The 21,425-nt window shown below is 46.4% G+C and overlaps 1 long non-coding RNA gene across 1 annotated transcript in view; it reads right to left on the bottom strand.

The window, feature by feature from the left end:
* Window positions 1-8,186: 8,186 nt before the first annotated feature.
* The window catches only part of LOC113594655 (uncharacterized), a 51,663-nt gene continuing 38,424 nt past the window's right edge, over window positions 8,187-21,425 (bottom strand). The window contains exons 2-3 of the long non-coding RNA XR_003415081.2: window positions 20,630-20,707; window positions 8,187-15,166 (exon numbers count right to left, since the gene is read on the bottom strand). This is a non-coding gene — a long non-coding RNA (uncharacterized LOC113594655). The remainder of the gene's footprint in view (window positions 15,167-20,629; window positions 20,708-21,425) is intronic.

Genomic DNA, 21,425 nt, shown 5'->3' with positions numbered 1-21,425 from the left:
TCATATGTGGATCCTGAGAAACTTAACAGAAACCCATGGGGGAGGGGAAGGAAAAAAAAAAGGGGTTAGAGTGGGAGAGAGCCAAAGCATAAGAGACTGTTAAAAACTAAGAACAAACTGAGGGTTGATGGGGGGTGGGAGGGAGGGGTGGGTGGGTGATGGGTATTGAGGAGGGCACCTTTTGGGATGAGCACTGGGTGTTGTATGGAAACCAATTTGACAATAAATTTCATATATTGAAAAAATAAAAATAAAAAAAATAAGCAAAACTAATCTATGGTATTAGAAGTCGGGATCATGGTGATCTCTGGGGTCTGGGGAAAAGGGCAGGGAAGGGACTGGGAGGGGGATGAAAGGAAGGGACTTTTTGTCACACAGGTGTGCTCATTTTGTGACAACTCATCAAGCTGTACCCTTGTGTTTTGAGCATTTTCGTGTATGTATGTTATACTTTAATAAAAAAGGTTTGTTAAAAAAAAAAAAAACTAAAGGAAGGCAACCTACAGAATGGGAGAAAGTATTTGTGAATCACATATGATAGGGGATTACTATCCAGAATACAGAAAGAACTCCTACAGCTCAACAGCAACAACTACCACAAAAGCCAGCCACGTTAAAAAATAAGCAAATAGATAGGCCTCCAAGAAATAACCGGGAAGTATTTGAAAAGATGCTCAACATCACTGATCATCAGGGAAGTGCAAACCACAACCATACTGAGATACCACTTCATAGACCTGAGCGTGGCTACTATCAAAAACAAAACAAGTGTGGGAAGGATGTGGAGAAATTGGAAGCCATGTGCACTGCTGGCGGGAATGTAAAATGGGGCAGCTGCTGTGCAAAACAGTATGGCTGTTCCTCAAGAAACTAAAAATAGAATTATCATATGATCCAGCAATTCCACTTCTGGGTAGATACCCAAAAGAATTCAAAGCAGCGTCTCAGAGAGATATTTGTACACCCTTGTCCACAGCAGCATGATTCACAGTAGGCAAAAGGCGGAAGCGACCCAAGTGTCCACTGATGGATGAATGGATCAACACAATGTGGCATTACATACGATGGGATATCATTCAGCCTTAAAAAGGGAGGAAATTCTGTCACAGGCTACATGGATGAACCCTGAGGACATGGCGCTCAGTGAAACAAGCCAGTCACAAAAGGACAAATACTTTCGGATTCCACTTATGGAATGTACTTAACATAGTCAAATGCCCAGGGACAGAAAGTAGGATGGCACCCAGGGACTGAGGGAGGGGAATGGGGAGTTAGTGTTTAATGAGAAGAGTTTTAGTTCAGGAAGATGAAAAGTCCTGGAGATGGATGGTAGTGATGGGTTCACAACAGTGGGAATGTACTTATGTCACTGAAAACTGCATGCTTGAAAATGGTTAAGATAGTAAATTTTATGTTATGTGTATTTTCACATAGTTAAAAGCAAACAAGTAAGCAAACCAAAGGACTGTGGACTGGCCTCTAAGTGGACTGGAAAGGTGACCTGAGATGGACCTCACTGAGCTTGGGTCTCCTCACCTGGTGACTGGAGGTAACCAGTGCCTGTATCTGCTGAGGGTGTGGTAAGGTCAGGCGACAGACAGGGCATCTCATGGGTATGAAGGTGTCAATGTTCTCATCACTTCCTGGGAGGCCACCGTGGGAATGGGCGGGACACGAGTTTCTCATGCATAGTCCCTGGCAGGGACTAAGAGTTCCCCCAGGCCGGGGGAAGCCTGCTGCTCACAGCGGGTGCCATGATGCCAGGCAGTGACTTCACGTGACAGGCCAGGGAGCTGAAGGAGGCCTGGGTGGCGGGCAGGGCAGGCGAGCCGAAGTTATTCTTCTCTGTTCTCAGGGTTTTCAAATGAGGTGTGATAGAGGTGCTTCCCCACCCCTCAACAACAACTGGCAGACCTTGTGGCCTTTCTGGTCACTTCTGGGGATCAGCAGAGGTCTCCCTGTAGGTATTTTAAGAAGTCCAGGTGGTCAAAGTTAAATCAACATTTAGAGTTTGTATCCAAATGGAGACCTGTGTCACTGCCCAGCTGGGTGGGGCCTGATGGTGAGTCCTGGAGGCCACCTGGCTCCTTGTAGGTGGGGTGTGCCCACCTTGGGGGCAGGTAGGTACCCCCCCACACACACCAGAAAGGGGGCAGAAAGGGCCCGTCGGCCAGTGCTGCTGTCATCTGGCATCTGGCTCTCTCTGGGACAGCCGCCTCTACATCAGTGTTCACTCTCAGGGGTGCTTTGTGTGTTCTTAGGAACTCCCACCCCACCCTGGCATGGGCACTCCTGAGGCCCCTTGCCACCTGCCTTTATTGGACTCCCCACACAATCCACTTCTACTAATGTCCCTTCATCCCAATTCTCTTTGGATGGGTCCCTGAAAATAAACCCAGCCTAGTCATATTCCCACCCCCTCTTAACCCATCTGCCTACAAACTGCCTCTCTCTACTCTGCCTGTGCTGGTAGCCTTTGGATCCCTTTGGACTGGTCTGGGCAGGGGCTGGGCCCCAGCCTTGTTCCCCTCATGCACCAGGCGGGAACTGGTCATGTTCTCCTGGAGATGTCCACCCATGCACTCCCCTGGTCCCCTGGAGATCCTGAACCCAGGGGATGTTGCCCAGCTTGGCGTGAGATGGGGGATGCTCCAACTTGCTGCCTCCAACCTGACTCTTCCAAGCTCTCTCCTTGATCTGAGACTGTAGGTGGAGGATGGCCCACTTTATAAAATGTTCTCTCCCACCTCTCCTTAGAATGTGGGGGTGCTTGTCCCCTGTTATTCTCAGCTTTACAGCCTCAGCTGAGATAAGGCAAAGCCCCATCTAGCCAGCTGTTTCCCTGACAATCTCAAAAGGCTTTCTGCTGGGCCCAGTGACTCAGAGAGGTCAGTTCTACTTCATGAAGGAGCAAACTAGGGCCCAGAGAGGCCAGGCAGTTTGCCTAAGGTCACACAGCCAGCGAATGGTGAGGTCAGGATTTGAGGTCTCTCTCTTCTGGGCTACTCTGCCTTAAAGTGGCTGCCAAGGCAAGAGCTGGGATATTGAAGTAGGACCCTACGGGGAGCAGTGGTCTTACAAAGCAGATTTCTCAGCCTCGTCCCAGGTTAGCTGTCACCTCCAGGCTCTCTCTACTTGTGTGGAGGGAGTGGGGATGGCAGGTAGGAGGACCCGGGGAGCACTGCAGTGAGGAAGGGCTCCCCCAGAGGACAGAACCACTCCTTTACCCCATTACCCCTGCCCTCTGGCTGCTCCTTCTCTTCCCCCGCACCCTTTTAGTAGCTGGGCTTCCTGTGCAGACTCCATTCATGACCAGCAATGAAACTTGAGCCTTCAGCAGAAACTCTCAGCCTCAGCCTCTTCATCTGCATCAGGAGAATGGTCAGAGTCCGGCCTTTCCAGCCAGGCTGCTGTTAGGACAGGGCTGTATCATGTGACTTAGGGTGTGGACTCCAGGCCAGAATTCTTGGAATTAAATTCTGCCTCTGTAGTTCCCTGGATGCATGGTCTGTGGAGGTTACTTAACCTCTCTGTGCCTCAAGTTGCTCATCTGTAAAATGGGGGTAACCATAGAGAACTGACTGGTAGGAACGCTGAGAGGATGAAGTTAATTACTATGGACAAGATTCCCACAGGGGTGCTGGCTCCTGGTATGGAACAGATGGATGTGAGCTGTACTGTCATGTTACAGGGGAGGAAATGGGCGAGGTGGTTTGTGCAGCATGCAGCCTCTTCCACTCAGTGTCCCTACCTCTGAAGCCAGATTGCCGGCAGTTGAGGGGTCTGGCATGTGTGGGACCTCAGGGCCTCCACTGGCCGCCCCCAGCCTCCCCAGGCCTTGCTCCTAGTTCTCCTGGACAGCCAGAGTGCATCTGGCCAGAGCCCTATCCAGCCAAACGTTCCTGGAGGAGGATTCAGGTATTAGTGGGGATCCGGAGCCTGGGGGCTGAGTGGGAGGAACTGTGGTCAGGGTGACTGGAAGGCTGGGTGGGCAGAGGCCAGTGCAAAGGCAGCCCTCTGTTCTTCACTCCTAAAGGCCCCAGTTCCACTGCATCTCCAGGACATTTCCTGGGAGAGATACATGGCCTCTTTGACCTTCAGCTTCCTCATCTGACAGAGCTGTCAGAGGTCCATCATAGGGATTCAGTGAGATAACCACATATCAGGTGATCAATAAACAGTGGCTGCAATTGTTATATCAGTATCTCATTGGTGGGGGTGGCTGTCTAGGGCTTAGAGATTAGTAGGATGCCAGAGCCCAGAAGAAAACTTGAGAATTATGGCCATATACATACTTTGCAAATGAGGAATCCAAAAGCCAAGGTCACACAGCAACTAGGCAAGGGAGCCAGGGGAACCACACAGGGATCCAGGCTCCTCAGTCCACTGAACCAGTGTTGTCACATGGGCAGTTTCTTGCATGGCCCTGGGAATATGCAGAGGGAAGTGGGGGGGGGGGGGGGCTCATGACTGGGAGGTGGGTGGAAGGACCAGAAACTCCCTGGGGCACGTAAACACACTCACACTCACACACTCACACCCTAGAAGTAGCCATGGTCAGAATCCCCTACTAGTTACTCAGTTCTAGGGTTGGGAGATGTAATACAGAGCCAATGCATGCTGGACAGAGTGGGGGACACAGATGTCCCATCCATGACTGCCATAAGCTTCTGAGTGACTCAGAGAATTGGAAGAGCCTTCATTCATCATCGACCTCAGCCCTTCATTATGAATACTGCTCTTTTAAATTATGGAATACTTCCAACATACAGAAAAGTACAGAAAATAATGTAGCAAATGCCCACGGATTCTTCGTCCAGCTGTCATATTCTAGCGTGTTGGCTCTTGCTCCTCTTCTTCCTCCTGCTCCTCCTCCATCTTCAAAGATCACATTAGGGATACAGTAGGAGCCCTCAGGTACCCCTCACAGATGCACTTCTCTCCCTCCCTCCCATGAGAAATCACCCCCTGAATCTGGAGTGTATCCTTCCCTCATTTGTTTTCACACATACATCTGCATCCATAAACATTACCCGTGTCTGCTTACTATCAAACTTTATATAAATGGGGCTATCCTATGAGACACCCTGCAACTTGTGGTTTTGACTTAGCCTCAAGTTAGCAAGGTTGTTCCGCACTGTTCCACAGAGCTCGAATCCATTCACTGACAGTGTCTAAATAAACGGCTGTTCATGAGTCCTTCTCCTACTGATGGAAGGCTAGGCTGTTTCCAATAGTTTGCCCTCACAGATCAGCTGTCCTGCATGCAAATGTTGATCCAGGGGCGCAATGGCTGGGCACAGGGTCTGAGTACCTTGGCTTCCCTAGGCGATGCCCTTCTGCTTCCTGGGGTGGTGATGCTACTCTGTAGCCCCACAGCTGCACATCAGGGATTCATGTTTCACTAACGCTTCTTAAATGAGGAAAGTGAGATGCAAGGAGGAAAAAGATCTGACATCCTAGAGTTGGTGACCAAGGGAGCCAGGGCTTGAACCCAGTTCCCTCCATGTTCCAGTTATCTATTGCTACATAACAAACAACCCCAACACTAAGTAGCTTTAAAAAAAGCTATTTTGCTCATGAATCTGCAATTCCAGCAGGGCTTAGAGGGGAAAGCTGGTCTCTGTGGTGTCCAGCTTGTGATGTCAGCTGGGACCACTCAACTGGAAGATCCATTTCCAAGATGACATATACATGGCTGTTGAGCTCAGCTAGGAACGAGGGTGGGGTCTTAGGGGCCTCTTCATGGGCTGCTTGGACTTCCTCAGGGCAGAGTGGCTGGGTTCCAAGAGCCAGTGTCCCAGGGACTGGCACAGTGTCACTTCTGCCTTACTCTACTGGTCAAACAAGTAAAGTGTCCAAATTCAAAGAGAAGGAGGGTCTGTGTTACACCTTGTGTCTTGATGGAAGAAGTGTCAAAGAATTTGGGAGTCATGCTTTAAAACTGACACATGTGACTTCTGCAACATGCCTTCAATAATGTGGCTTCAAGATGCTCTAACTTTATTATCAACATTTTTAATTGATAGATTTTACTTTAAAAAACATAAAATTTGGTAACATTGGGCCTTCATTCCCAGATGGCCTCACTAGCTGGGGTGAGGAAAAAATCACTCTGGTAAATCTTGTGTTTTCTGCAGTCCCCAGCATTTTGAGCTGACCCCTATGGACCTTTGAGTTGGTAAAGTGTGGGTTATAATTCTAAAACATTAGAAGGGCATTGGGGAACAATCACTCCATGGGGATTAATGTGAACACAGTCTGGAGTGTTTAGCTGAGAGATATCCCAATATGAAGCCCTTGGAAGATGTTCAGTTCTATGGGGAGAATAATCCTGGAAGGCTTCCCAGAGGAGGTGACACCTGAGCTGACTCTTGAAAGATGGGAAGGATTTATAAAGGTTCAGGACTCTGGGAGCCAATAAGTGTGATCTCCAATTGAGTCGCTGAGCAGTAAGATCATAAAGGACATAACAGCAAGGAGTTTTCCCTGGGTGTCCAATCTGTGGTCCCAAATCCAGTCTCTTCATTCTTGGGTGGGAATGTAGAGCAAAACTTGAGGCTTGAAGTGGGTGATGACTTGAAGGACACCCAAAGACACCAGACCCTCAAGATACTGTTCTCTCTGGCTGGCCATACTGCTTCAGATTCCACCATCAGCACCACCCCTGAGATTACAACAGTCTTCAGGAGGCACATGATACTTGTGAGGAAGGACACGTGTGTGCATAAATTAGTCCCTTGCCAGTTAATCTGAAGTGATATGGATTAATGAACCCATCAGATTAGCTAGCATAGACAAGGAACTCCTGGGATGAGTAAGTAAGTGTTGATAAAGAGAAAAGAAAGCGCTGGTTGAAAATGGCTGGGTGGGGCCCCACCATGGGAAGCCCTGAGCGTCACAGGGCAGAGGAAGATCTCAGGTCGCCAGGGAAGGGAGAGACAAAGGCGGGAGTAAGAAGGTGAGACCCTTGAGGGCCACCATTTGTCACGGCTTCCTGCAAGTCACTAGTCTCTCTTTTTTGGGCTGCCATTTCCCCCTCTGCCGAAGAGGAGACCTCTTCACACTCGTGCTCTGGGAGTCGAAGATCCCTTAAGCCTAACCTTCCAAGACACTAGGATCCCAAGTTCTCATGGATTCTAAGAATTGTATGATTGTTTTTATTAAATGTTGTCTTTCCACGATACTTTTGAAAATACAATCAAAGACACCGCGGCTCAAAGACTCAACTTCCAGAGCTCCAAGAGTTTAAGATTTGATGTTCTTTAGGGTCTAAGCTTTAAAATTCAATCATTCTAAGCTTTTATGAATCCATTGTACTTTCTCATCCAGACCCATGATTTGTAATGAAGCCAGTGACTTATCCGTGTGCCACCTGCAGTACGAATTTTCTTCAAATTTAAAACTTAAATTTAAAAATGTTTCCTTTTAACTTAACCTCATTCTAAATAATAACAATATCTGTGAAATCGTGAATTTGAGGGACAAACTACTATTTCCCCAAAAACATACCAAATAAGCTTTGGTAAATGTAGGTCCTGGCACCCCCTCGAACCATATCAGGCACCATCAGCAATTTCTATACCACATTTCAGAAGCCACTGCTCATGTTTGGAGGCTGGGTGCCCTTCTCCTGAGCTCCCAGCACAGAGACAGGAGGGGGCAAGATCCACGGGGAGATACCATGCATCTATACCACCATCTAGTGGCCAAAACGCCAGACACAGAAGGAAGGAGCAGAGAGAGGGCGCCTGGGCCTGGGAAAGTTGCAGGTGAGGTAAAGGGACAGATGACTTGAGAAACAAAGCAATTTGATGGCTAATCAAGTTCTAAACGGGCAGTACAGAGACAACTTAAGTGTCCCTCCCTGGATGACTTTAAAAGAACTATAGTACATCATATGGTATAACACGCAGGCATTGCCAAGGATGCTATAAAGAAATATTATTGATATGGAAAAGATGCTCAGTTGAGAAAAAAAACACTAATCAAAGCAATTCCATGCAACTTATTTAAAGTGTGAGTATAAATCTACTTTGGGTGTCCATTTAGAGAGAATGTTACCTTCCCAACTTCCCCATGGCAGTAAATGAACCCCATTCACATAGCTGCTCAAGCCAGAAACCTAGAAATTATTCAACCCTCTCCCCTACCCCAATCCACCCACTTCTCTCCCTCTCCACAGCTACCACCCTGGGCAGAACCAGCATCATCTCTAGCCTGGGTGACCACATTGGCCTCCCAAGTACAAACTTGTCCCACTGCCTTCTCCATGCCATAGCCAAGAAAGCTCTCTCTGATTAACACCTGCCTCCCAATAAAAATTCCCCAGCAGCTTCCCACCTCATGTAGAATAAAAGCCACCTCCTTGCCGTGGCCCCCATGTGCCAGTCTCCTCTCTAAACCTCTCCACTCCACTCCTGCTCGCCAAGCTGCTGTCACTTCCTCAAACCTGGAGACTTTGCCTGGGCTGGCTCCCGACCCTGAAACACCCCTGGCTCTGTTCCATCCACGCCTGCCTCACTTCTACTCAAACCTCAGACCTGGGCACAGCGTCACCTCCCCTGAGAAGCCTCTGTGGGTAATGGGATTTCATCTCTGTATTTTGATTTGCCTGGGGAACAAGTATTCATATGATATAATCAGAAGAAAGCAATCGAGTTATATTTGCTTTAAAGTAAATCAAACATATAGACCACTGGCACACAGGGAGTTCAAAGAAGGGGGAGATCTGTGTGGGCTAGAAGGCTGGGCAAGGTTTCCAGGGGAGGTGAGGATTGGAGGAAGGGACATTAAGCCGAGGAAGGAGGACAACATTCCAGAAAGGGAAATATGTGAACAAAGGCATGGATGTGGGCAGGGGCAGCTGGAGGAGGTGGTGCTGAGTGATTTTGCCTGCCTGGCACATTTAATTCTAGTTGAAAAACGTTTTTTCCTCTCAGGATCCACCCTTCCCCCATTCTCAGACCATGTGTTTCCAGTGGGGCTGATTCTCAATACGGGTGTGTGAATTAACCCCGGCCAATGAGAGCCCTTCCTGGTATTTTTGCCTCATCTACTGAAAAAGGGTGTTGTATTTCCACTGTAGTTACCAAGCTGGGAGGATGTATGCCGGATCTTCTTTGCCATTGTAAAGGAAGAGCTTGCCTGAGAATAAAGCCCGTGCAGCAGAAACCAGAGCCAAAAATGGAGACAGTCCCATTCCTCACGATGGTGTTTGAGCACCTGGATTTCCACCCTAGACTTTTCAGATCTGTGAAGCAATAAATTTCACCTCTTTTGAGGGTTAGGCTAGTTTGCCATCTGTTTCTGTCACTTGCAACCCAAAGAGTCCTAATTTCCACATGAGTTTGGCTGAAACAGAGACTTGGTATGGAAAGAAGGTACCTGAGCAAAGGCAGCAGAAGCAACAAATATGGTGATCATTCTTTGAAGGGAAGACCTTTATTCCCAGTGGACTGAGGCATTTAGTCTGAGAATTAGAGTTTGAATCTTTGAGCCAAGCCAGAAATCTGAAACGATAGGCCTTCCCTCCTGACTGCCCACAAGCCACAATCTCTCTCATCTATCCAGAAATCCTTTGAAAGGAGACCCAGGGACAGAAATGGCCTGGGGCAGCTCCCGTTCTTGGCCTCCTGGGGCTCTGGAAGGAAACTTTCTAAGTCTTCCCAGACCGCACTGGGAAGGCCAAATATCCACAAGACAACTAGGCAGGGGACGAAATGGGTGAGGGTGGGGATCATCTGATGCATTTTCCATTGCTCTTTCCCCGCTTGTACACAGTCCAGCTGCTCCCAAGAGCCTTTGGTGTCTGGCAGGGAGATGCTGCGGAAGAAAGGAGAGAGACACAGGCCCCCTGGTTCTAGTCCAAATCTAGTTCCTCCTAAGAACTGCATGAAGACATGACATGTGGCAAAACCCAAAGGCCCTGGAGCACCTGGGTCATGTGTTCCCCCGTGAGGCCTCACATAGTGCCTGGCACAGGGTCCTATAAAAGGGTCTAGTTTCCATTCAGAAAAAGACCCCAAGTGCTTGCTGGGAATGAGCAGAGCAGGAGTCCATCAGGGCTGAGATGGGTGATCACACATGTCACTGACTTGTCTCTTTAGGGCACCTCACACTCCTGCCCTCCTGCAGCCATCTCATCCAGCCCCCACAGGGGCCCAGCTCCCTCAGAAACCCTCTGGCCTGACATCAGTCACAAACCACTTTCCAGCGTTTGAAAGCTGCATCTGTAGATGTGAGCTAAAATCAATACAGAAAAGTATTTATTAAAATTCAGTGCCTTTTCATGACAAAAACTCTCAGAAAAGAGTATCAGATAGAATTTCCTTAATCTGATAAAGGGAATCTGCCAAACATACAGATACACACAGAGACAGGCAGACAGACAGACACAGACACACACACACACACCTAACATCATCATTAATGGTGAAATATTAAATGTTTTTCTCCTAAGTATAGGATCAAGAAAAGGATGTCCACCACTAACTTTTCTATCCAACATTGTATGGCAGGACCCAGTCATTTCAATAAGGCAAGAAAAATAAAAATAAACCAGGATTGGAAAGGAAACTTACAAACTGTATTATTTCAGATGACAATGTTGTATATGGAAAAATCCAAATAATCTGCAAACTATTAGAATGAGTATATTTAGTAAGGTTGCTGAATATAATCAACATGTAAAAATCGATTGAATTTCTATATGCTAGCAATAACCAGAAAATGAAAAACTTTAAATATCATTTATAATAATATTAAAATCATCTAATATTTATGAGTAAATCTAATGAAAGCGGTATGAGATCTCTATGCTAAAAACTACAGAACTTTGCAGATAAACTGAAGAAGGTCTAAGTGGAGAATTACACGATAGTCACTGATTGGCCAACTTAATGTTAAGATGTCAATTCTCCCCAAATAGATGGATACAGTCAATGTAAGCCCAATGTAGATCAATATCTCAGCAGGTATGTTTGAAGAAACGCATGTTGAGTTTAAAATCTATATGGAGATTCAAAGGACCTAGAATAGGTAAGGACGATCTCAAAAAAAAAAAAAAAAAGTTGGGGGACTTAACACCACCAGATGTTAAGAGTTTTTATAAATCCACAGGCAGTAAGACAGTGTGGCACAGCATAATCCCGTCAAATGGGCCAGAATAAGGAGCCCAGAAAGAGACAAACACATATTCCTTCAGCTGATTTACAGTAAAGATGTACTACGATTCGGTGGGGGAAAGATGATCTTTTCATTGAGCAGCATTAGCCCAATTGGATTTCCATATGGGGGAAAAAAAGCCTAACTCGTACCAAATACAAATATGAATTTGAGATGGATCATAGATCTAAAAATGATAAATCTTCTAGAAAAAGAAAAAGACAGGAATATCTTCATGACCCTATAGGATAGGAAAAGATTTCCTAAACAAAACAGATTGACAAAAGATGTTTGCAGTATATGTATGAAAAGTAACTCATATCCAGAACTTTTATAAATTAATAAGAAAAAGCAAACATCTCAATTTTTTTTAATGGGCAAAAACTTGCATAGGCACTGTACAAAAGACGATATCCGAAAGGCCAACAAGTGCAACAGCAACATGAGTCATCATGGAAATGCTGATTAAAATCTCAGTAGGACACTATCACCACCCTCTCTCCCCCATGACTAGTGTGTATGTGCTGGACTCGGAGAGATCTCCCTTCGAGGGAGGGTTGGGGACCGGTCATAGGGAGTGCTGTCAGCTCCTTCAACACCTGCTTCTGCTCTGGAGAACTGCCTTGCCTGGGGCCATGGCCCTCCCGCAGCAGTCCACATCCAGGGACTGAGTGAGGCAGGGTTCTAGGTCTGCTGTTTCCACCAAAGTAGTCCCTGGGGTGGGCAGTGCTCACCCCGGAGCTCCCTGCTGGGTTGACTGGGGCTCTGTTGGCCCGCACCGCAGATCAGCTTCTTTCCCTCTGTCCAATTCTGCTCCTCCCCTTTCTTTTCACAGGTGCTGAGCCCTAACAGATACCTTGCAACCCCGACTCCATCACAGCACCTGCCTCTGGAGAAGCCAACTGTGACAGTGAGGATGTAGATGGATATGAAGCAACCGGAACTCTCGATTATTGCTGTTTGGAGAGTAACCTAAAAGCACTTCAGAAAACTGTTTGGCAGCATCTATTAAAAGCAAAGATGCAGATACCCTATGACCTAGGAAATTCTCTTCTGGGTAGATACCCAACCCAAATCAGTGCTTATGTCCACGAAAGCCTTGCTTGCAGAAGCTTTACTCATGACAGCCCAAACTGGAAACGGATGGGATGGTCACCAACAGGAGAAGGGATGAGTACATGCTAAGTCTGGACAATGCCACACGACACTGGAAGTTAAAAGAAAAAAGCTCTGCTAAATATGGATGAATCTCATAGGCACTATGTTGAACTGAAGAAGCCAGACCTGAAGAGTGTATACTGTATGGCTCCATGTATGTGAAGTCTGAAACCATGGACAACCAATCTAAGATGATAGAAGTCAGGAGAGTGGACACTGGGGGTGCCTGGGCAGCTCAGTCAGTTAAGCATCTGACTTCGGCTCAGGTCATGATCTTGTGGTTTGTGAGTTCGAGCCCCGCGTTGGGCTCTGCACTGACAGTAGGAGCCTGCTCTGGATTCTTTCTCTCCCTCTCTCTCTGCCCCTCCCTTGCACGAGCATGTGCTCGTGCACTCTCTCTTTCTCTCTCGCTTTCTCAAAATAAATAAGGAAACTTTAAGTAAAGGAAAGTGGACACTGATGCTGCAGGGAAGCTGCTGGGAGCTGGCAGTACCCCATTTTTTGATCTGGGTGGTGGCCACATGGATGTATACACATGCAAAAATCCATCATGCTCTACAGCTAAGATGTGTGCACTTTACCGAGTGTTATACCTTGATAAAAAAAAAAAAATAGGGTTAAAAACAAAGGAAAACAGAAGTTCCAAGCTTTCATAACGACTCACATTTACTGAGAATATACTATGTTCTAGGACCCGGGCTTTACATGCAGTAGCTCACTGACTCCACCTACAGACACACATTGACACACACACACACAAAACACAGCCACACCAATACACATGTGCCAAACACACACACCAACATACACACACAGAGCAAAACCATAAAAAAAAATAAGATACAGCATGTGATACTTGGGAGAGGTTGGGGGCAGGTATTAGTGCAAACATTTGCATTGCTTATTTCAGTTTGCAAATCCTTTCAAGCTTCTTACTGTATTTCTTCCTCTCTACAGCCTGGGAGACCATCATGCTAATTCTGCCTGCTGAGAAACCATGCTCACAGTTGGGGAAGAAGGGATAACCAATTGCACATCGGCTCTTGTCCTTTGTTTTTGGAAAGTGAGGATAATTATGGTTTCTTTTCAGAGACTGGCAGGTTTAGAGCTCAGAGAAGCTTCGAATCACTAAGCTGGAAGCAGCACAGCCAGGTGAGGTATCTGAGGCACAGTAGGTGGCCCCAGGCCACACAATAAATGGGTGGTGGACCAGAAACCTGCTTAAAAATAAGATTTTAACTACCCCTAAGAGAGGCAATGCAATGGCATGAAACAAAAGTAGGGGTTGGAGTAGAAACAAAAACCAACTCTTCTTCCTCCCCAGTTCTTCAAAGACCCACCTCCCTGTCGACTAGAACCCCCAAAGCGGCTCCTGTTAGAATAGACACTGAGTCCTGGCCTCCTTTCCTGCCAAAGGATTTCCAAAGATGCAAACAAGAACCACACTCAAGCATTCCTCCACCCACACTCAGAACCACATCCCAGCCAGAGAGAACGGAAGGGAACTCAGAACTCATTAGTGTCACCCCTGGGACCTAGGCAAAACACATTCCTAAAGGTCTAGGGCCTCAGATGGGGCCATCTGGGAACAAAAAGATGGAAAATCCCAGATCTCAGGGCTGGACTGTCAGGCAAGTGTCAGTCCATAGAAGGGGCTGCGGGCACAGCCATCCTGACACCAAAGTGAGGCATGGCCGACATGTGGTTAGGGCCGTCCTCAAAGGAAGCTGTCTTGGCAGTGGATGAGAGAAGTTCTAGCAAAATCCAGACTTGGTGCCATCCCCTAAGTCTTAAGTTGGGCTTCTTATGTGATGATTTAGTAGTTAATCCACTCAGCTGAGACCCTGGGCTTTCTGGCTGCCTGGAAGGAAGGGGGAGGAAGGAGGATCTTGGTCTTGGTGCTCGGCCCAAGTTCAATGACCATTGGGAAATTATGTAACAGACACACACCATGTCCGCCCACGGGTCTTTCCAGCACACCAACCTCAAGAGACCCTCCTACACCTTTGCTTAATTCAGTCTTAGCCCTGCACCTCTTGCCCAAGCAAGCTCCGTTTTCTTTCTTCTTCTTTTAAATTTTTATTTATTTTGAGACGGAGAGAGAGCACGATCAAGGGAGGGACAGAAAGAGAGGGACAGAGAGAATCCCGAGCAAGCTCCATGCTGTCAGCACAGAGTCCAACACAGAGCCCCACCTCACAACCGTGAGGTCATGACCTGAGCTGAAATCAAGAGTCAAACGCTTAACCAACTGAGCCACCCAGGTTCCCCTCAAGCTCCACTTTCTGAAATCTTCTGAGCCCACTGTGTGATTGATTTTCCCTTTTAGGACCATGTGTTCTGGCCAGCATTTCATTGCTTTCTGACCTGGGCTTCCTGATTTCACCACTCCTACTGTCCTGTATAACAGCACAATTCCCCAGGGGGCAGACAGTGCCCCTACCAGTTTCTGCCAGCCCTACAACCAGAACCTAATGGGGTTGGCTCAGGGGCTGGGGCCACTGTCCCAAACAAAACTGAAAGGTATAAGCATCTTGCAACACCCCTGAATGCTTCCTGGTAGGAAAAATGAACTGATGCATCAACGTGCCCAGTTGACTCATGCCTGTTGGGCACAAGTGTGGAAGACTGGAGGATGCTCATAATGACAGCAAGTCCCTGCCCTCTGGACACTCCCGTCCTTGGGGTGAGGCTGGTACACAAAGAAAGAATAATCACACAGCTTTGGGGGGACTTTCAGGGCTGTACAAGGAAGTCAGCACAAAGGCAGCAGGTCTTCATTGTCAGCAGGCACAGCTGGAGGTTGCAGAGGTTCAAGGACAAGTGTGGCATCCAGTGGTCCCTACAGGGAGGAGGCAGTGAGTGGTGAAATCCAGCAAAAGGCAAAATGGCTACCTCACTGGGGCCACATATGGTAATCTACGTTCCTTTCCTTATCTCCCCCTGGGTCGGTGTCTCTCTCTCTCTCTCTCTCTCTCTCTCCCTCTCCCTCTCTCTCCCTCTCTCTTTCCCTCTCCTCTTCTCTCCTTCCTTCCCCCTTTCCCCCTTTCTGGGTCTCTGGCACTCCTTCTAGTCTCTCAGTCTCTCTCTTAGTCTCCTGCTGTCACTCTGTCTTTCTGTGACCCTCTCTCTGTCTCACTCTCTAGATCTCTGTCTCCTTGCCTTCTCTTTGCCTCCCTTTATCTGTCTCTCATTTCTCTTTTCCTCTCTCTCTCTCCCTTCTTTTTGTGCATCTGCTTCTTCTTCCTGCCACCCACTGGCTTCCTCTGCTTTTACTCAGTCTCTACCCCTACGACTCTGCCTGGCCAGTGCCCAGATCTCTGCACTCCTATGCTAGTGCCCTTCTAGCTACAGGACACCAAAGGAACTCAGAAACGGGGAACAATTACCCATACTCTATCCCAGAACCCTAAACACAAGAGAATTAGAAGGACTTCAGAGAGAATCTAATCCAATGCCTAAAAAAATTTAGGTATACTTTACATACAGTAAAATGCATACATCTAAAATGCACAGCTTGATGGTTTTTACATATATGTACATGCATGTAACTACCAGCCAGATCAAGATATAAAATAGTTCCAGTTCCCCAGAAAGTTCCTTCACCTCGCTTTCCAGTCAATTCCCACTTCTCCAAAGGTGACTACTCATCTGAATCATTTCACTATAGTTTTGTTAAGCCATTCCAAAAATTCCTTTAAATAGAATCACACAGTATGTAGTCCTTTGAATCTGGCTTATCAGGTTCAGTATAATGTCTATGAGATTCACCTACATTGCTGTTTGCATCAGTAGTTTGATCCTCTTATTGCTGGGTTGCCAAATAGTATTCTGTTCTATGAATTACGGCTATCTCTCAATTGGTTTATTCATTCACCTGTTGATAGACATCTCGATTGTTTTCAGTTTTTAGCTGTTAAGAATACAGATGTTGTGAATGTTTATATAAAGTCTTTCTGTGGACATGGATTAGTCAACAAAGGGAATATTCTGGCACAAATGACTGAAAACTCCACTGATGGTCAAATCTTCGGGCATGGCTTGATTCAGGGACTCCCAGTCTCATCAGCCTCCACCCCATTTCTCCACTAGGCTTTTAACTTTACCTTTTTTTGTATACACGAACCCATTCTCAGACTGTTTGCTCTCTCTCCATCCCACTTGTAACTCAACCTTTCACCACTGCTTATCCAATCAGCAAACATTTATGGGGCCAGCTCTGTGCCAAGCATTGAGCAATGTATGGGTAGGAAAACAATGGGTGAATGAGATCTATCCTTGCCCTTTGCCCTCATAAAAGGTCTAGTAGGAGAAATGGAAAGATAGGGGCACATAAACCCACAAATAGCTGTATATAAGCCAGGAGCTCCAATTACAAAAAGGAATTCTTCAAAAGGAAGGGGAGAGATGTCAATGGCTGTCCTATTTGGGGACACTGGGATATGGCCACAAAGGTTTTCACTGCTTTCAACTCTGTGGGCTTCTCTGTGAAGTCTCTCTGCTGCTGCCCAGATGAAATCTTCCAGACGTCAGATGTCCACACAGGGGCTGTTTGTTTGCCTCTGATCACAGACTTGTTTATGAAGCAAGGCTTGGGGAAACATTCCTTGTTCAAATAGATGATTAAAACCCTGCAGGAAAATTCTGTGTCCTTGAGGTTGGGGAACTCAATGTTCCACATCAGTGTTGGTCTTTCCTTAAGGACCTTCCGCTCAGCCATGAGGGCTGGTGGGATGGATTATTTATTGTCTGGATTAAACGTGTCCTCTGGCTATAAAACAGGAGCCAGAGTCCTGAGTGACACTTCCAGGGCAAGACCAATTTGTCCCCAAGAAGAGCTCTAAGGATTGTGGTCTCTCTCTCCTTTCTCTTTTGTCATTTCAGGACAGAGAGATTCTAAGTAAGCGTGGATATTCTGCCCCAAGGGGTTTTCACTTAAGGGCATCCATTCATTTTATATTCATTTTGTTTATGCCTGATACACACCAGGCATTGGGCCAGGCTCTGGGCACAACAGTGAGCAAGACAGACCCAGCAGAGCTCACAGTCTGGTGGAGGAGACAGATACCCATCGAATCATGACTCCTATATTACACATGCAAGTATAAACCATGGCAACTGCCACAGAAGAAAAACATAGCGTTTTTGGTGGGTACTTCAGGGTGACCTGGTTTAGATTAAGGATTCAGAGACATCTGAGTTACAGAAATTTGAAGGACGAGTACAAGTGACACAGGAAGGAAAGGAAGGCAACAGCATAGTATGTACAAAGGCACTGAGGGAAGATGAATTAGGGCATGTCCAAGGGACTAAGAGAAATTGGTGGGTGGAGCAGAGTGAGAATGGGGGAGAAAGATTCAAGTAGATAGAGGTCAATCGCACCTCAGACCCTGTGGAGTCTGAGGAGTCAGAGTTATTCTAAGGGTCATGGGTGCTATAAAAGGCATAAGGAGGTGGCTGACATTGTCCTCCTCCCTCCCTCAGGCCGTCTCTCTCCCTGACCCTTTCTGACCACTGCACTATCTTTCTAAAATAGTCATTATCCCACACTCTCAGCCTAGAATCTGTCAGTGGATCTTCATAGTGGACATGAAGTCAAATCTCCTTAGCCAGGCTTAAGGTCTTTATAATTGGTCAAGACCTTGAAGAATAAATAAGTGAGTAGAAATTCACTGGAAGTCATTGTTGCCTTTTCTTCTTGTGAATAATGTCATGCCACGAGCTGCTTTGGGAGTCATGAAGCCACCTTTTCTTCTATTCCCAACAGTGGCCTGAGCATGGATACTGCCCACCACCATGACCATCATCATCATCATCTCCATTAGTTAAACTGTGGTTACTGTGCTAAGCATTTTGCATGTTGTATTGGATAGCTGTTGCTTTATAATAAAACAGCTTAAAATCAGTGACTTATAACCACAATCATTTATTTAGCTCACAATTCTGTGGGCTGGTAGTACAGGCTGGGCTCAGTTAGGCAGTTCTTCTAGTATTGACTGGATCTGTGTGTGTCTGTGCTTAACTGCCGACCAGCAGGCTGGCTCTGCTTCTAGGGATTGACTGACTGCCAGCTGGGCTGATAGGGATGGCCAATCCTACATCTCTCATTATTCTTGAGCTTCTTCAAGCTCAAGATCAATATCCCCAGATTCAAGGCAAAGGAGAAAGAGACTCCCCCACTTGACAGGACGAATGAACATAGGGGAGGGTCCAGATTAGAAATTTCATTAGGACAAGGACTATTGTCCTCATTTTGATATATTCCACAATTGGTACAATGTATGGCACATAGTGCATACATTCTCACCAAATGTTTGCTGATTTAGAGGTCCAAGGGGAACAATCATTAGCCCAAGGTCACACAAATTAGGACTAGACTCCCAGATTCCCCAACTTCCTTCCCATGGCAGTCTCATTATCTGGACCTCCTGCTGCCTGACTCCCCCAAAGTAGCCAAACCTCCCCCACCAAAAAAAAACCCCAACACGAGATTTGGGATGTGTTTTTCTGTCTTCTTGACGGTGTCCCAAACCAGACACAGTCTCCAAAATGTACATCTTAGAATATCTGGCATCTGTATAGCATGTGGAAAGAGGACTGGGTCCAGACAGAGGCCCAAGTGTCTCACCCGCCTGATGTACGATCCCGGGCAAGTCGCTTAGGCAAGACCTACCTTTCTTCATCTGAAATGCAGGTCTATAAATCCCTGCCTGCATTCCAAGGCTATGTCAAAGATTAGAGGGGCTAATAGACATAAAGTATCTCAAAAGATTGTACCCAACTCAACTTACAGATCTCTCCAGGTTTGCTCCACTGCATTGGCTGTGGCACCACTCCAGTGCTCAGTGCTGGCCCCACTGCCAGTTCATCTCCCAACTGCTGTGAGCTCAGCCTCCCATAGAGTCCTGTCTAGGCTTCAGCACAGCCTCCCCTCACCTTCACTGCAAGAAACACATGTCCTAGATGTCCTGGTCCAACCTAACTGGGCAACCAGATGCTCTTGTTTCTAGACTCAGATGAAGAACCGTGCCCTGGGATGCCCACGCTATGCTCTGGGGTGTCAGATCTGGTTTCCCCAGCAGCTGTCCAAAGGGGCCACACAACACATTCAGGGGAGTTAAGGCTCCATGGGGGTAAATTTGAACCAAGGATGACAAGAGATGGAAAGCCATCAGTGGATAAATTCCTCTCCCTTCCTTAATCACATACCCTGCCAAGATGTTCCAGTTCCATATGGCTTCTCCAGAGACATTCCATGGCTGAGTGGCCTCCTGTGTTTTCTTGTGCCCGTGACTAGCTTTGCAATGTACCCCCTTGTGTTTGTTTTCTCTCCTTCCCTGCTTCCCTTCCAGTTTTTCCTCAATCTGTATTCCCCACCCCTACCCTGCAATGAAACATCAGTAGCTAAGTTATGCCTCCACCTCTTTTGTCTGGGCAACCCAAGCCTAAGATGAAGAGAAGAAATAGAGAAAGTTGCCAAATCACAACCACTCAAAACTCATAATTGGTGTTGGTGAGGATACAGAGTCACTGGGACTCTTGGACGATGCTGGTGGAAATGTAAAGTGGAACAACCACTAGAGAATAGCTTGGTAGTTTCTTAAAAAGTTAAATACACACCTATGTGGCACCTGGGTGGCTCAGTCGGTTCAGAGTCTGACTCTTAATTTTGGCTCAGGTCACAATCTCATGGTTTGTGAGTTCAAGCCCCGCATTGGGCTCTGTGCTGATGGTGCAGAGCCTGCTTGGGATTCTCACTTTCTCCCTCTGTCTCTGCCCCTCCCCTGCTCATGCTCTCTCTCTCTCTCTCTCTCAAAATAAATAAATAGACTTACAAAAAAAAGAAAACAATTAAAGAGAATTTCTAAAACAAAAAAAAGGTAAATATACACTTACGTGACCTAATATATTCCTAAGTTACATATGTCCACACAAAGACTTCTATATGAATGTTTAGAGCACCTGTATTTAAATAGTCCCCAACTGAAAACAACCCAAATGTCACTCAACTGGTAAATATATCGACAAATTGTGGTGTATTCATACAATGGAATTCTACTCAGCAATAAAAATGAATGAACTATTGATACACATAACATGGGTGTATTTCAAAACAAGTAGGCTGAGTGAAGGAAGCCAAAACGGAGAAAGAGTACATACTGTTTGATTCCATTTACATAAATTCTAGAACATGCAAACTAATCTATAATAGGAGAAAGCAGGTCAGGGTTGCCTGGGGACAAGAGTGGAGGAGGGGTGGACTGCAAAGGGGAACAAGGAAATTTTGGGAGGGGGTGTCACCCACCTGATATATGATCCTGGACAAGTCTCTTGGGTAAGATCTAAGGTCATGTTGATTGGGGTGACAGTTTCATAGGCACATCTTAATAAAGATGTAAAAAGAAAAAAAAAAAGAAATTACCAGCCCCATAAGTGAACTCAACCAAATCCTTAGAGAAACGATAACTTCAGTGCTATTTAAAGCATTTCAGTGCACAGAGAAAAAAGGAAAGCTTCCAAGTTCCTTTTATGAAACCAGCATAACTTTGATACCAAAAACCTGGCAAAAATAGCACATTAATGAAGAGTTTGCTGCTCTGTGCACACTTGTGGAGTTATTATTAACTCTGTAAATCAGCTATACTGCATCTGACCTAGTTTCCAGATTTTTATCTTTGGTTTTCAGAAATTTAATTACAGTGAGTCTTTGTGTAGATTTCTTCAGGCTTATCCTGTTTGGGGAAATTATCAACTACATAAAATGGGAAAAAGAGGCACACTGGCCTCTAAGACAGATGATAATGAGAAGGTTTCTAACTAGAGGGGTCCAGGACCAGGGGGAGAGCTCACACACCCCAGCGTGGTCTCCTTGATGACCCTCCTGGAACACCTACCCTCACCTTGACTCACCCCTGCTCTCCATGCCCATGGCTCCCACCTTAGCTTGTACTCTTCATCACCTCCTGCCTTTTTTCTACAAATCTCCAGCAGTCTCTGAGTGTCCTCTCCTTGCAATCCATCCTCCATAATGTGCAGAGAGCTACTTATGTCACATAGCTATGATCCTGTCACTGCCCTCCTCACTTCCTTTCACAGACTCT

Source organism: Acinonyx jubatus, chromosome A2 (genome assembly GCF_027475565.1).
Source record: "Acinonyx jubatus isolate Ajub_Pintada_27869175 chromosome A2, VMU_Ajub_asm_v1.0, whole genome shotgun sequence".
Taxonomy (NCBI): Eukaryota; Metazoa; Chordata; class Mammalia; order Carnivora; family Felidae; genus Acinonyx; species Acinonyx jubatus.
Note: the sequence above shows the minus strand (reverse complement) of the source record. Positions and strands in the feature narration are given on the sequence as shown.